This window comes from Xiphias gladius, chromosome 14, assembly GCF_016859285.1.
Source record: "Xiphias gladius isolate SHS-SW01 ecotype Sanya breed wild chromosome 14, ASM1685928v1, whole genome shotgun sequence".
Lineage (NCBI taxonomy): Eukaryota > Metazoa > Chordata > Actinopteri > Istiophoriformes > Xiphiidae > Xiphias > Xiphias gladius.
Window position 1 is genome coordinate 1165515 of NC_053413.1, and position 13530 is coordinate 1179044.

Sequence of the window (13530 nt, forward strand, 5' to 3'; positions counted from 1 at the left end):
TTGGTAGATAGCTGTTTCAGCTGTTTTAACCACAGCTCTTTTTAAATAATTCTTTTTTTTTTTACTTAATTTTGAGCTTTTGGTTTAAGTCAATTGATTTTCCCCATCAAAATGAACTGTTGGTTGTCGAGTTGCATTTTGGGTAATGTAGACACCACGGGGGTTTTGTTTTGTTTTCTTTTCTTTTCTTTTCCAAGTAGAAAAATCACAGGTTTCAGGATGGCACAATACTGTTAGACTTAGAGGAGGGCGCACACTGTACAATGCTGCATTTAAAAAGCACTGCAACAGCTCATTATTAGCTCAACTTTTGGGCATCAAGAAGGATAAATCAGTGTCTACTCTTTTTCTGCCTGTTCAGGAAGTCGTCATACCAAGTCCACACCTAAAATTATTATTATCTATTACTATTTGAATTAATTGATTATTTCATTCATTTTGACATGATACTGTAGATGACAAGAGACCTACAACTCAAGGACATCTAAAAGTGTCAGGGTCAGAGGTATCACACTGGACAGGCACTGGACTTTTCTTTAGTAACTAGAGCATATAGCATATCTTTCATCTCTATTATTGGCCTAATTCATCAACAAAGGTCCTCGGTACCCACTGATCTGCTAACACTGGAGTCTTTCAAAACTCACTTCAGATCTGGCAGAAAGTTCATGAAATAAATGGAGTCACACTGAAAGCACTGCCAGTATTTTATACAATAAGACAAGAATTCACCTGACCTGTTTGTGTGCCAGACAATTGCTAAAATGCAGCAGTAGCTGCAGTAGTAGAATCATCATGGACTATGAAATAGTCTAAAGGTTGAAAGGCAGATGTCTTCTCTGTAGCCTACTCTGTGTAAAAGCAGCCTTATATTATTTAAAAGTCACATCAAAGCATTACATGTAAGCTTATTAGCAGTGGCTCCCAAATACAGTGTAGCCTTTGTTAACATCTTGTGAACATAGCTACTGATATAGTGTATATGATGAATACTAATGAATACTGAACATAAAGCTACCTCAGTTTGTTTCATGGACAGAATACCTTCCACCCTTTCATCGGCAGTATATTTTCTTCTGTGACACAGGCAACGCTTCAGACCCAACTCCCTGTTTCTGTAAGGAACTCAGACTGAATTCCCACAATTAAATTGAAAATTCCATAAAGAAATGATATTCACTGTACTCCAGGGTATAATACTGACATAATGATAATGAAATTGAATGAGAAATGGACTGCTCATTTTCAGATTTGTAGACAATATGCCAAACTGAATTTGCAATTGCAATTTTTATTTGACTCTGAATTATATACTGGTTTTCCAGATGACAATGGAAAAGGCCATTACCATTTTATTAATCTGGCTTAAATCGTTAATCATGGTCTGTTTATCCTCAATTTCTCAGTTATTTTCAAAACTCAAAATAAAAAAATTGTATTTTTTCATTCTAATTCATCATACATAATGCACATGCATTTAGTTTCTTTATTCCAAGCAATGATATGTTAGATCTCACTGTTGAAAAATGAAGTGCTGTCATAAAAAGGGGAATCCTTCATTAATGTTCCACAGGTTCTCAAGTTCTCTAATATCTAACTGGTGGTGGGTATCCTGCTTACTCCAGGAAGTGTATCATAAATAGGACAAACATCAACAGACTCTCTTCCTCACTCTGGTCATAACTCTTATAAGCTGCTTTTTATGTTTTGTTTGCCTTAAAGAGAATATATATGTATTTTTTTCTTTATTTCAACCTCATCACCCAGGTAGTTGTTTGAGGCTGTACTGAAAGCACAGCTTGGTTTTCTGACTAGCCCAGTGTGTGCGTGCATGTTTGTGTGTGTGTGTGTGTGTGTTTGTGTGTGTGCGTGGTTGTGTGTTCTTGTTACACTATTCGATAGCTAAACGTGTCAACAGCAGTTACTGTGCTTATACTAGGACACCTTTTTCTGAGAAAAAGGTTGTATAGGCCTCACTCCTCCATCTTCCCAGCCTGAACATTTCTCAGATTAAAAGCTGTGTCTAGCTGTAGGAAACATGGCTGACTGCTGATTCACTTTTGTTGTAACTCAAAGTATCAGTTGTGAGAATACTATAAAGAAACAAGCAATGTAGAGGAACACAACGCTGAAAAAAGACTGCCATTGTGTTCGCTTCAGTTTATGTAGAACAAACTTTTCAGTTTTTCCTTTTCCCTAAACTCGTTTTCGCTGCACTTTTTCATCCTGTACTATAATAAATTAGCCTCCAAACTAAACTGTCAGTCCATGGATAAGAAAGTCACAGTAAAAGTTATTCACAAATTCAAAAATCTCTCAACTGATTGTTTTTGGGTCATTGAACTGAAATTCAGATATTTCAGCACTGTTATTAGCAAAATTGTGAAACACCAGGGATATAATCCAAACATTAGGGGTATAATGATACATTTATTGTATCATATTGTAACAGTCATACATAGGGCTGTGTTCAAGCCTAAATTAGTGCCATGATCCAAAATTTCAAATAGCTACTGATGTAAGAGAGGTGGGGAAAAACATATGTTCCCACCTTTAGAGGGTGCACAGAAGACATGTGCCACATCCAACACAATTGGATGGGGCATGTCTTTAGTCAGAATTGTTCAATGGTTGAAGTCAGTGAGGGATGATGTCCTTACTGCTGCATCTCCAATGGTCAGTGGGGTTGCCAAGATGAGATGGTGAGATCCAGAGGTATAATATCAACCAAGACTGTCCTTAGCAGAAAGTGAAATTGACTAGCACCCCATCTCTTACCAACAGCCAACATGGGTTTCTTGCTACCATGAACACCGACCTTCCCCAACCTTAAGCAATATTTTGAATTGCCTGATTTTAGGAAGATAAGAAACCCTCATATGAATAATTTTTATAATGGTCATATTTTGAAAGACTTTGAACAATGCCTAATATGACATTTAGGTACGATAACTTGTTGGAGGAGACACATGGCTGTCTACACCTTCCACAGGACAACGGTGGGAGCTACCGTTGTCAGAAACAATTCCATAAACAAGCCACTCTGCTCACAAAGCCAGCATATAGCAGTCTTGTGCTGTGTTTCTATGCCCTCTGTAGCTCTCTGAGATGTGAACTGGCTATCTATCTTGTTAGCAGCTTGACCCTCAGGCTGTCTCTGTTCAACAGCTGTAATGGATCAAATTTTTGCTGTAGAGGTCTGGGCCTACCTGCCAACACAACAGAGAAGTCAACTCTGTAACTCATCGCTCACTGTCTGTCTAATTAGAGAAAATGACTGTATTTATTTTGGATGGTCAGGACAAGATCTGTGCAGCAGCTACAGTTCCAGATGAGCTTAGCCTTAGTACAAGCACAGTAACCAGCAGGTGAATAATGATAAGATTCTAGTCACACTTGTATAATCATTCTGTACAGATGTCTGTTTAGACAATTGGTTGAACATGGAGTACCACAGATAGTGAATTGATCAACGTGAAAGTTTATCTGTAAATAAATGTATGCAAAGTGTACATGTTAAAAAAGATTATTCCTCTCTTTTTGAGTTCTGACTGTGAAGGGTGTCTTTAGTGGTTTGATGCCACCAAAATGGCAAATATGCTACAGAGAAAAAAATGATAAATGTGTATGTGGTGTATTAAAAAAAAAGATACAAATGTTTAATACAAAAAAACTGGTCTTTTCAGTAAGTTGCATTGTGTGATGAAAGTTCAATGGGGAAAAAGTACATTTTATTGTAAAAATAAATCGAGTGATAAATGTGATCTAAATGACATTTTTGTATATATGGGATTTTTGTAAATTTTTATTTGAATCAAATACAATACAAACTACCAAAATTCATTTAATAAAGTACACTGTGGGCATTTTTCTGGCCTCAAGTTTGTTCATTTGTTCTTTAATTTACCCTCTGAGGTTGGGGTATTGTGGGATTTTCTTCTTCTTCATCATCATTATTATGTTATCCTTATCATTGTTATTATTGTTATTATTGTTATCATTGTTCTTGTTATTATTAATACTACTAGTACTATTTATTTGTGCAATTACTTTTGATGACTGAAACATACCGTGCAGAAGATCAGGGTCAGTGCGTAGTATCAGACTAAAATTTTGTTGAATGACTTGATTTTGTTTTTATTGATAGACTCTATAGTGTCATGCAGAAACCTTGCTAAATGTTAAGACCAGGGACATAATCCACTAACTTCACTATTAGCCAGCTATCCCTGGGTGTAACTCAGGTTCTCCAGTATCACAAAGCTGATGCTTCTGCAGTTCAGAAATGTTCCTAAGTATCAAAACTTGGGTTGCTTCTCTTTACCTTATTTCACGTCTCACATATAAGATTTAAGACAGCTCCAGAGTCAGCCACTTAAGAATGACCAGCAGAAGGCTGCATAACATGCACAGAGGAAACACATCCTCCAACAAAGACAAGAAAATTTAAAAAAATTGATAAAATGATGACAAATTGATGAAAAGATACAAACTTTGTCACAAAATTGTTCATTATAAATAGTCTATCAATATTTATATTTGCTGGGCTATGAAATACAAGAGTTGAGAAAGGTTGAGAAGGCAACAATAAATAAGAAATCACAGAAATGAAAAATTCCTATAAATTTATTCTAAATATGTAAAGTTGACATTTTTGTTTATGTTACTGTTTATTTAGGTTCAACCCTGTGTGTCTGGACAACAGAAACAATTCATCATGAATGTGGTTCATATTTTTAGGAGCTCCACAGATAAAAAAACACATAATTCATACACACTCAGTCCTATTTTTTTACCTTTGTGACTCATTAGTCACATTTAGGACGATTTTTAAGTCCATTTGCTAAAAGTTTTATTCTGTCCCAGCATTTGGTGTGCTTTGAGCTGACATTTGGGTGAATTTAACATTCATACACCCTGGCTGAAATAGTAGTGCAAACAGCCAAATGACGGTACAACCCCTGTTTCCACTGTGCTAGGCTAGCCATGTTTGATAGCATTTAATAGCATAAATAATGTTTTGAGAAAGCTACTCTCAAATTTATGTCTAGTACAACATACAGGATACTTTCAAATTTGATTATAGCAACATCTGTTAGTGGAGATGTAACTTTAGTAACAAGGATCAACTCCCCTGGTCGCTGCTCCTTTCACCCAAACTATAAGTGGTTTGGACCTTTGTCTTCAGTCTTAGCTCACTTATCCTCTCTCTGCTTCTGCCTGAACACTTACTATGGCCATGTCAGGCTTCATGGCTGTCCTTTCTCCTGAACTAAAGAGCTGCAGATGGAGCAGTGAAACTGCAAAGACTTGTAAAGCCTGCGTTGTGTCTGCCTTTAGGTTTGTCTGGCCAAACAAACAATATTGCCAAGATTGAAAAGTGGCAGGTGGTATGTAGTGGTTCAGTGGCATATGCAGACCCCTAGTGGTATGCTGCTGGTGTTCCACCGGAAAATACCCTTTCCTAACTGCAGGTGCAGCTTGAAAGTGGCACACTAGTACTGCCCCTGATGCATGTGCAAATTTAATGCCAATGGGTTAGTTTTACGACAGGCACTGCCATAAATGTATATTTTTTCTGTTATCTTTATTGACAATGTTAGCGCAACAAAGATCCATAAATAAAGGAATGTATAAGTTTCTCTTATACATTCTGTTGTTGGGATATATGGGATGCTTTGGAAATTACAGTAAAGTAATTTTCTATTTTTGTTGATGTAAGCTAATATTAGAACTACCCTTATCTTAAATGGCTGTTGTTAGCTTAGCCACCTAGCCAGTCTAACTAATCCATAACAGAAATTTAGAGCAAACCAACCAAATGATAACTGAATTATTTTTTGCACGTCACCATGATCTGCCCTTAGATCTAGTCCGAAATGACTGTATAGAGAAATTAAAGAAAAAGCCAACACAAAGTGTCTTAGTAACATGTTGGGCCACCACATGCTGTTGATAATATGATGCCAGGCCAATGAATTGATGAACTTCCTGGAGCAATGTAGGTGTAGGTCACTCCGAGGCAGAAAAGGCAACATTTAGCAGGTTTCAGTTTGAAGTTGGCTTGGTGCAGCCTATCGAAAAAAAAACCCTGACCAAGTTGCTGCAGCATTTCTGACACGTGATGTCATCCAGGTATACCAGGCCCTTTTCCAACTGCATGCCAGCTAAGACACAGTTCATCAGCTAGTGGAAAGTCACATTGCACAGTCCAAACAGCATGACATTCCATTTGAACAGTCCATTTCTGTTGCAGAAGGTTATTGCTTGGCGGGCTCTGGGTGTCAGTTCAACTTGCCAATAGCCAGAGGGACTACAGGTGAATGTCTCTAATGGTGCAGTCGTTCAGGGCCCTGTAGTCTATGCATAAGCCGTACATTCCGTCCTTTTTACGTAACATCACTATGGGTGAAGTCCAGCTGTTGTGGCTGTGTTGGGCCAGTCCAGCTTCCAGGCTCTTTTGTATTTGCTGGTCGGCATCCTTTTGTTTCTCCCACACCATCTGGCGTGGCGGCTGCATAACTGGCTGAGTGATGATGTAATCCTGTACCAGACACAGCTGAACACTGGTTGTAGGGCTCCTGCAGGTGTTGGGGAACAGTGGGGTGTTCTGGCTGCTCTGGCTTGGCTGTGGCGGTGGTGGGCTGAAGGAATTTGCGGGCTGGAGGAACCCTACAATGGCCTCCTTTTTTGATGGTTACAGCTGTTTACCCAGGGTTTAAGATGCAGAGTAAGGCTTTAAAAGGCTGGGTTTCCACCAGTAGATGGGAGACAAGCACTCTGTTCTTCTCGACAAAATATCGGTTCCCCTTTAATGGGTTCTCTAATGTGGGTGATATGATATTGCAATCCTACTCATTATCAGGGCTTCAGGACTAAGTGCACCTTCACTTAAAAAAACTGTTTTAAGTGAAGGGGCCCTTGTGTTTATGTTTCCATGTGGTAAACATCCTTATCCTTCTCCCTCCATTGTGGGAGCTGGCTTCAGCCAGGAGACTGTGATTATCTTCTTGGCAATTAGAAGAAGGATTCTCAGTAGTAATCTGTCGTTGTTGTCTTCTATATTTTCTGGTAATATACGAAGTAAGGTGGTTCTTAAAGCAACACCTTGCAATTTATAGTGTAATTTTCTGACCTCCTACCATGTAATTCATCTGAATTTAGGATGTAATTTCATTGTATCAAACAATACCTATAAAATACTTACCGGTTCCTACTGGTACTTAAATGTACTTAAATCTCACTGAGGAAGGAAAACAAGGTAGGAAAAAAACAAAAGCTGGAAGGAGGCACTAAGGAGAAAGAATAGTAATGAAGGTGAATTATAAATACCATTTACTATTGGAGAGGTAAAGAGGACAGGAAGGATTGCACTGGGAAAAGATGGACCACTTTATATAATGATTAAACACCAAAGTGAAGGAGGATTAAATAAATTGCTGTCATTATTAAATAAAGTTTGGAAGGAGGGGAGAGTCATTGTGAGCTGGAAGGAAGCAATTATAATTCCAATCAGAAAGCCTGGGAAAGATCCTAGTAAGCCAGTAAACTACAGGCCCATTGCTCTAACATCACATATCTGTAAACTAATGGAATAGATGCTTAATTAGAGGCTCATGCACTTTTTGGAAAAGACAAGCTTGGTGGCTGTTTACCAAAGTGAATTCAGGGGAGGTGGAAGCACAATGGACCCATTTCTGGGTCAGAATAACCCAGGTTAATAAAGAAAGAGTTGCTGCAGTGGAAAAGGCATATGATATGTTGTTGAGAGATGGGACCAAGGTACATTGAATTGGAATTAAGGGAAACATCCTGTACTGGATTTTGGATTTTCTTATTGGAAGGACTGTTCAGATTTAAATAGGGTTGGAGCTCTCAGAAAATTATGTTGTAGAAACTGGTATGCCCCAGGGTAGTGTTGAGCCTTGTATTATTCTCAATTATGGTAAATTATATATTTGAAAGTATACCGTTATGCATGGGAAGGTCTTTGTAAGCAGATGAAGGGGCTTTGTGAAGGAGGGGAGAGAATGTAGAAAATGTAGTTAAGAAACTACAATTTGAAAGATGGGGAAAAGAATGAGGTTTTAAATTCTCTTTGGAAAAAACTAAAGTTATGTTCTTCACAAATATGAAAATCAGGGAAGGAATGAATCTGAAATTATATGGAAATAATCTAGATAGAGTAGAATGTTTTTGTTTTTTGGGAGTACATTTTGACCCCAGACTAGTATCAATAGAGCATATAAGAGGTATAGCAAAGAAATGTAAGAAAGTCTTTAATGTCATTTGGTGTCTGGCGGAGCTAGAATGGATCATTTGAATAAATATATATATGTGTAGCGCTAATCCAGGTAAGAATAGATTATGATTCTGTGGTGCATGGCTCAGCATCCAAGTCTGCTTGTGGTCTGAAGATTTGCTTAGGGACAGCACCAGTTTGTGCTCTTCAATTTGAGGCAGGAGAAATGCCAATGTGGCGCCATAGGAAACAGCTGATGGCCAATTAGTGGATAAATCTACGGGGACACAAAGAACTTCTTTCAACTAGGAGGATCTTGGAGGACAAGTTTCTGATGGGTAGGCAAGGACATTCACAACAAATGAAAGTTCATGAAATTGAAGTCCGTCCAACTGTGTTATGGCCGGTGAGACCAGACTGGAAGCTGCAAAATGCTTGTGTGGAAATGGAGCTACTGAATATTAAGCACAGAAATAAAACAGTAGATCTAGTTCAGGAATATTACAGATATAGGGATAGGTATTACAGTTATTATTTACAATCTTTTAAAGATGGGTCAAAGGATCCAATAACAGAGGCAACAGGGGCAGCAGTGGTGATTCCCTGTATTCCTATAGCTCTCAGTAGTGACGATTTCATGAGCCTCTCTAGTGATAAAATTCTAAATATTAGAGACAAAATTCACCACCTCCTGCCCTTAACCAGCACCAACTTATCTTCAAACACAGGAACCTTGGAAACAGCTGTGCAACCTCATGATTACATGTACAGTTTTTCTGCCATTGACCTTCGCCAACTAGCTTCAAAAATGTCTTCATCTAAACCACCAACTTGTCTCTTAGACCCCATCCCAACTAGGCCTCTTCAGGAAGTTTTACCCTTAGCAGTGCTTTACTAGATATAATCGCTGTCTTTATTAACAGGCTATGTACTGCATCCCTTTAAAACAGCTGTAATTAAACCTCTTCTTAAAAGGCCTACTCTTGATCCAGATGGTTTAGCCAACTATAGACCCATATCTAACCTTCCCTTTCGCTCTAAGATCTTTGAGGAAGCTGTCGCCTACCAGTTATGTGACTTTTTACATGATAATAGTTTATTTGAGGATTTTGAGTCAGGATTTAGAGTGCATTATAGCACAGAGACACCAGTGGTGAAAGTTACAAATGACTTTCTTACTGCATCGGACAAAGGACTTCTCCGTACTTGTCTTGTTAGACCTTAGTGCTGCATTTGATACTGTTGACCATTATATCCTATTACAGAGACTGGAACAGTTAATTGGAATTAAAGGGACTGCTCTAAGATGGTTTAGGTCCTATTTATCAGATCAATTTCAGTTTGTGCACATTTACTAGAAATCCTCCATGTACTCAAAAATTTGTCGTGGAGTTCCACAAGGTACTGTGCTTGGACAAGTTCTATTTACGTTATATGTGCTTCCTCTAGGCAATATTATTAGAAAACATAAACTTCAATTTCTGTGCTGATGATACCCAATTGTATTTGTCAATGAAACCTGGTGAAACCAATCAGTTAGCTAAACTTCAAGCATGCCTAAGGACATAAAGACCTGGATAACTAGTAACTTTCTGCTGTTAAACTCAGACAAAACTGGTGCTATTCTGCTTGGCCCCCAACACCTCAGAAACACCTTATATAAAGATATAGTTACTCTAGATGGCATTGCCTCCTCCTTAGGAATCTCAGAGTTCGCTTTGATCAGGATATGTCCTTTAACTTTCGCATAAAACAAACTTCAAGGACTGTCTTTTTTCACCTACGTAACATGGAAAAATCAGGCACATCCTTTCTCAGAAAGGTGCAATAAAAACTAGTCCATGCCTTTGCCACCTCAAGGCTGGATTATTGTAATTCCTTATTATCAGGCTGTTCCAACAAATCCTTAAATACTCTCCATCTGATCCAGATTGCTGAAGCGCGAGTACTAACAGGAACTAGGAAAAGAGATCACATTTCTCCTGTGTTAGCTTCTCTGCATTGGCTCCCTGTAAATTTAAGATTAGAATTTAAAATCCTCCTCCTCACCTACAAAGCCCTTAATGGTCAGGCACCATAATATCTGAAAGAGCTCATAGTACCTTACTACCCCATTAGAAAACTGCGCTCCCAGAACTCAGGCTTGCTTGTGGTTCCTAGAGTCTCCAAAAGTAGAAAAGGAGGCAGAGCCTTAAGCTATCAGGCTCCTCTACTATGGAACCATCTTCCAGTTTTGGTCCGGGAGGCAGACACCCTCTCCATGTTTAAGAGTAGGCTTAAAACCTTCCTTTTTGATAAAGCTTACAGTTAGTACTGGCTCAGGGTTGTCTTGAACCACCCCTTAGTTATGCTGTGTTCTGTGTTATGATAATGTGAAGGGTTGCACAACACACAAGTACAAACGCGTTTGAAGTTTGAGTCCACACTTGAGGACAAACACTGTCCTCAGTGTGGACTCAAACTTTGCATTTTACTGTCTTTAGGTGTAGGAGCAAAATTTTTGTGCCCTGGATTTTGGTCCCCGATGAAACTATTTACACAGGACACACTACTTCCCACCTAAACCTGATGAACAGGACATCAGTGTTGTACATTTTTATTCCTTTTGGGTTACCATGCTCCAAAAAAACCAAAACGGAAGCCAAATACCCAGTAAATGTTGTTATCACAAATATGTCTTAACAATGCAATGCACTGCATATATATGAGATATGTTATGTCTTTCCTTGTATTTCCATTATTTGCATGTCCAGTTCACTACTTGTTGCTGTATAATTCACCACACGGACAAGCTTGTACAAGAGCGATATATCTGCATTAGTAGTAAGAAAGGAAGGAGAAAACGTATGTGTGTTATAGTATGTGTGTGTGAGCGTGCGTGCATGCATGTGTGCGTGCCTGTTTGTGTGTGTGTGTTTCTGAGAGAGATGTAAACCTTTTAGCTCCAGGTATTCCAGTATGATCCGCAGAAGCTGGACAACTGAAAGAATTAGAGCTCCGAATGCCAAGGACCCTGTGTGATACCTGGAGATAGACCGAGGAATTACTTACACACAACAAGACTCTCTGTTCTGTATGTTCTGTATTTCCAACTTCCAACTAGTTTCACACGTTTGCATACAATATGAGAATTTGAGTTCTCAGATTATGTCCTGACATAGAGCCCTACTGAATGATGAAAAGAGTGGACATGGTGGGATATCTTGAGGCTTCCTCTTGGCCCAATAGTAGGGCCCAAATGTCCATGCCAGGGTGTACTGCTCCAGGGCCAGGCTGAAGTTGACCAGCCAGAGGAAGACTAGTAGCTTGGATAGCTGCAACGGGAAGAGGTAGCGGTAGTAGTACAATCTCACACCCATAGAAGGCAAAAAGACACTAAGAACCCAGACACGATACCGATCTGGAGATGCTTGTTCTGTTGAATGTGTCTGACAGAGACGTGAGGAGGAGAACAGATGATAGTTAAGAGGGTTACTATGTCTTTAAGTAGGATGGTGCAGTTTGTGCACTTATATTATTTATAATGATATTATCTATTGTTTATATATAACAGCTTGAGGTTCGGTGATATTAACATAACACAACCTGGCGATAAGGACGAGCCAATGAGCCAATATTCAAATCCTGGTCCAAGCACTGTTACAATAATAATAATTAAAACAAACAAACAAACAAAACCCCCCCACACATTTTATGCATTTATCAAATAGATCAATCCTAATTAGTAAGGATTTCATTCATTTATTTAGATGTGTGGTTACTCGGATCTGAATTTTTAAAATTCATTTATTTTTGTAATTTCCTGAGCATTTTATGCCTGACTAAATTTTACATAGTAGAGGGATGACAGACTGTCTTAATTGTCTGAGTTGTAGATAGACCTGTAGTTCAGTCTTCTGGACTACTTCTGCAATGGCAACACCAGGTAATGGTCTGCGTCTGAGCTGCGACCACTCCATGTAGTACCACGTACCCAGATACACAATCAATGAATTTCAAACATGCTAATAGAGGTTTCAGAAACATCTCCATTACTTCTTCCATTAGCCAAATACAGAGAGGGTCTTGAACACCTGCTCCAGAGTGAAAGACAATCTGGACAGATTGTCACAACGCTGGACAGTATGATGCAGGTCAGCGCTTGTTTCCGGTGGCCTTTCCCATACTCTCAGCTCCAGTGTCCTCCTCCAGTGTGACATAAAAGGAGCAATCGGGTCATTTATGAAAAATATTTTTATTTGTTTACCATTTCCCTATGCCTTCTTTACTTTTACAGAAGCAAAAGGAAGAGCTTTGCCAGTTCACTATTGCCAAGAAGGAACCAAATGTAGTGCTTCACATGATGTATTTCTTTTTAATTGCTTAGTCACTGATATTTGCTTTTGTTTACTTATTTAAACTTCTTTTATTCCGGATGCATTGTGTTAAAAATCCTTTTTTGTAAGACTGACTTGACAAGAAGTTACTTTCTGTGTATAGAGGTTCACCACAATAAGAGTCAGTCACATAAAAACAAGCATCACACACAATCATAGCTGATGATGACAAGCACAACACTGGACAGTGTGATGCAGGACAGCGCAACTTGTTCTGTTTGCCCTCCCATACTGTCAGCTCCAGTGTCCGGCTAACAGCACTGCCAGCAGCTTGTCAGGAGAGACAAGTGCTGTAGGATTTTCACTTTCTCTTACTGGTCAGAAAGCTGTTTTCACATCCCAGATAATGAAAAAAGACATTCAAACTGAAGTTTTTAAGTAAACATGAGAGTGATATGTTGGAGAACACCTTTTAGTGGATATAAAATTCCTAAATGACCACACATGAAACAATATCAGCATAAGAAATTTAAAATCATATATCTGCACAGTATTTGTGCTTAAGAGCCACCCATATGTCAACTGTATGTCAATTAAAGATTCATGATTTCATATAAACATATTCAGGAATTCGTAAATCAACTAAAATGCCAAGAAGAGTTTATTGTGCTACTGGTGTGCTACGTTCATGGAATGGCCCTAATTAAAATAATATACATTTTATATATATATATATTTGGAAGACACTTTTGCTGAACGTGACAAACAACTGAGATACAATCCAAGCCACAGGAGATGAAGGAGAAGCCTTTGCCTGAACACACAGTTCCACTATCACCTGACACAAGTGTCATATGGCTTGCAGGTGCGTCTTATTCTATCACACCGTTATTATTGGCATAATGGGAATATTTTTTTATCTTCTGTGATCACATCACAAAAATTCACAGTAAAAGTGGGGGCAGGAAACAA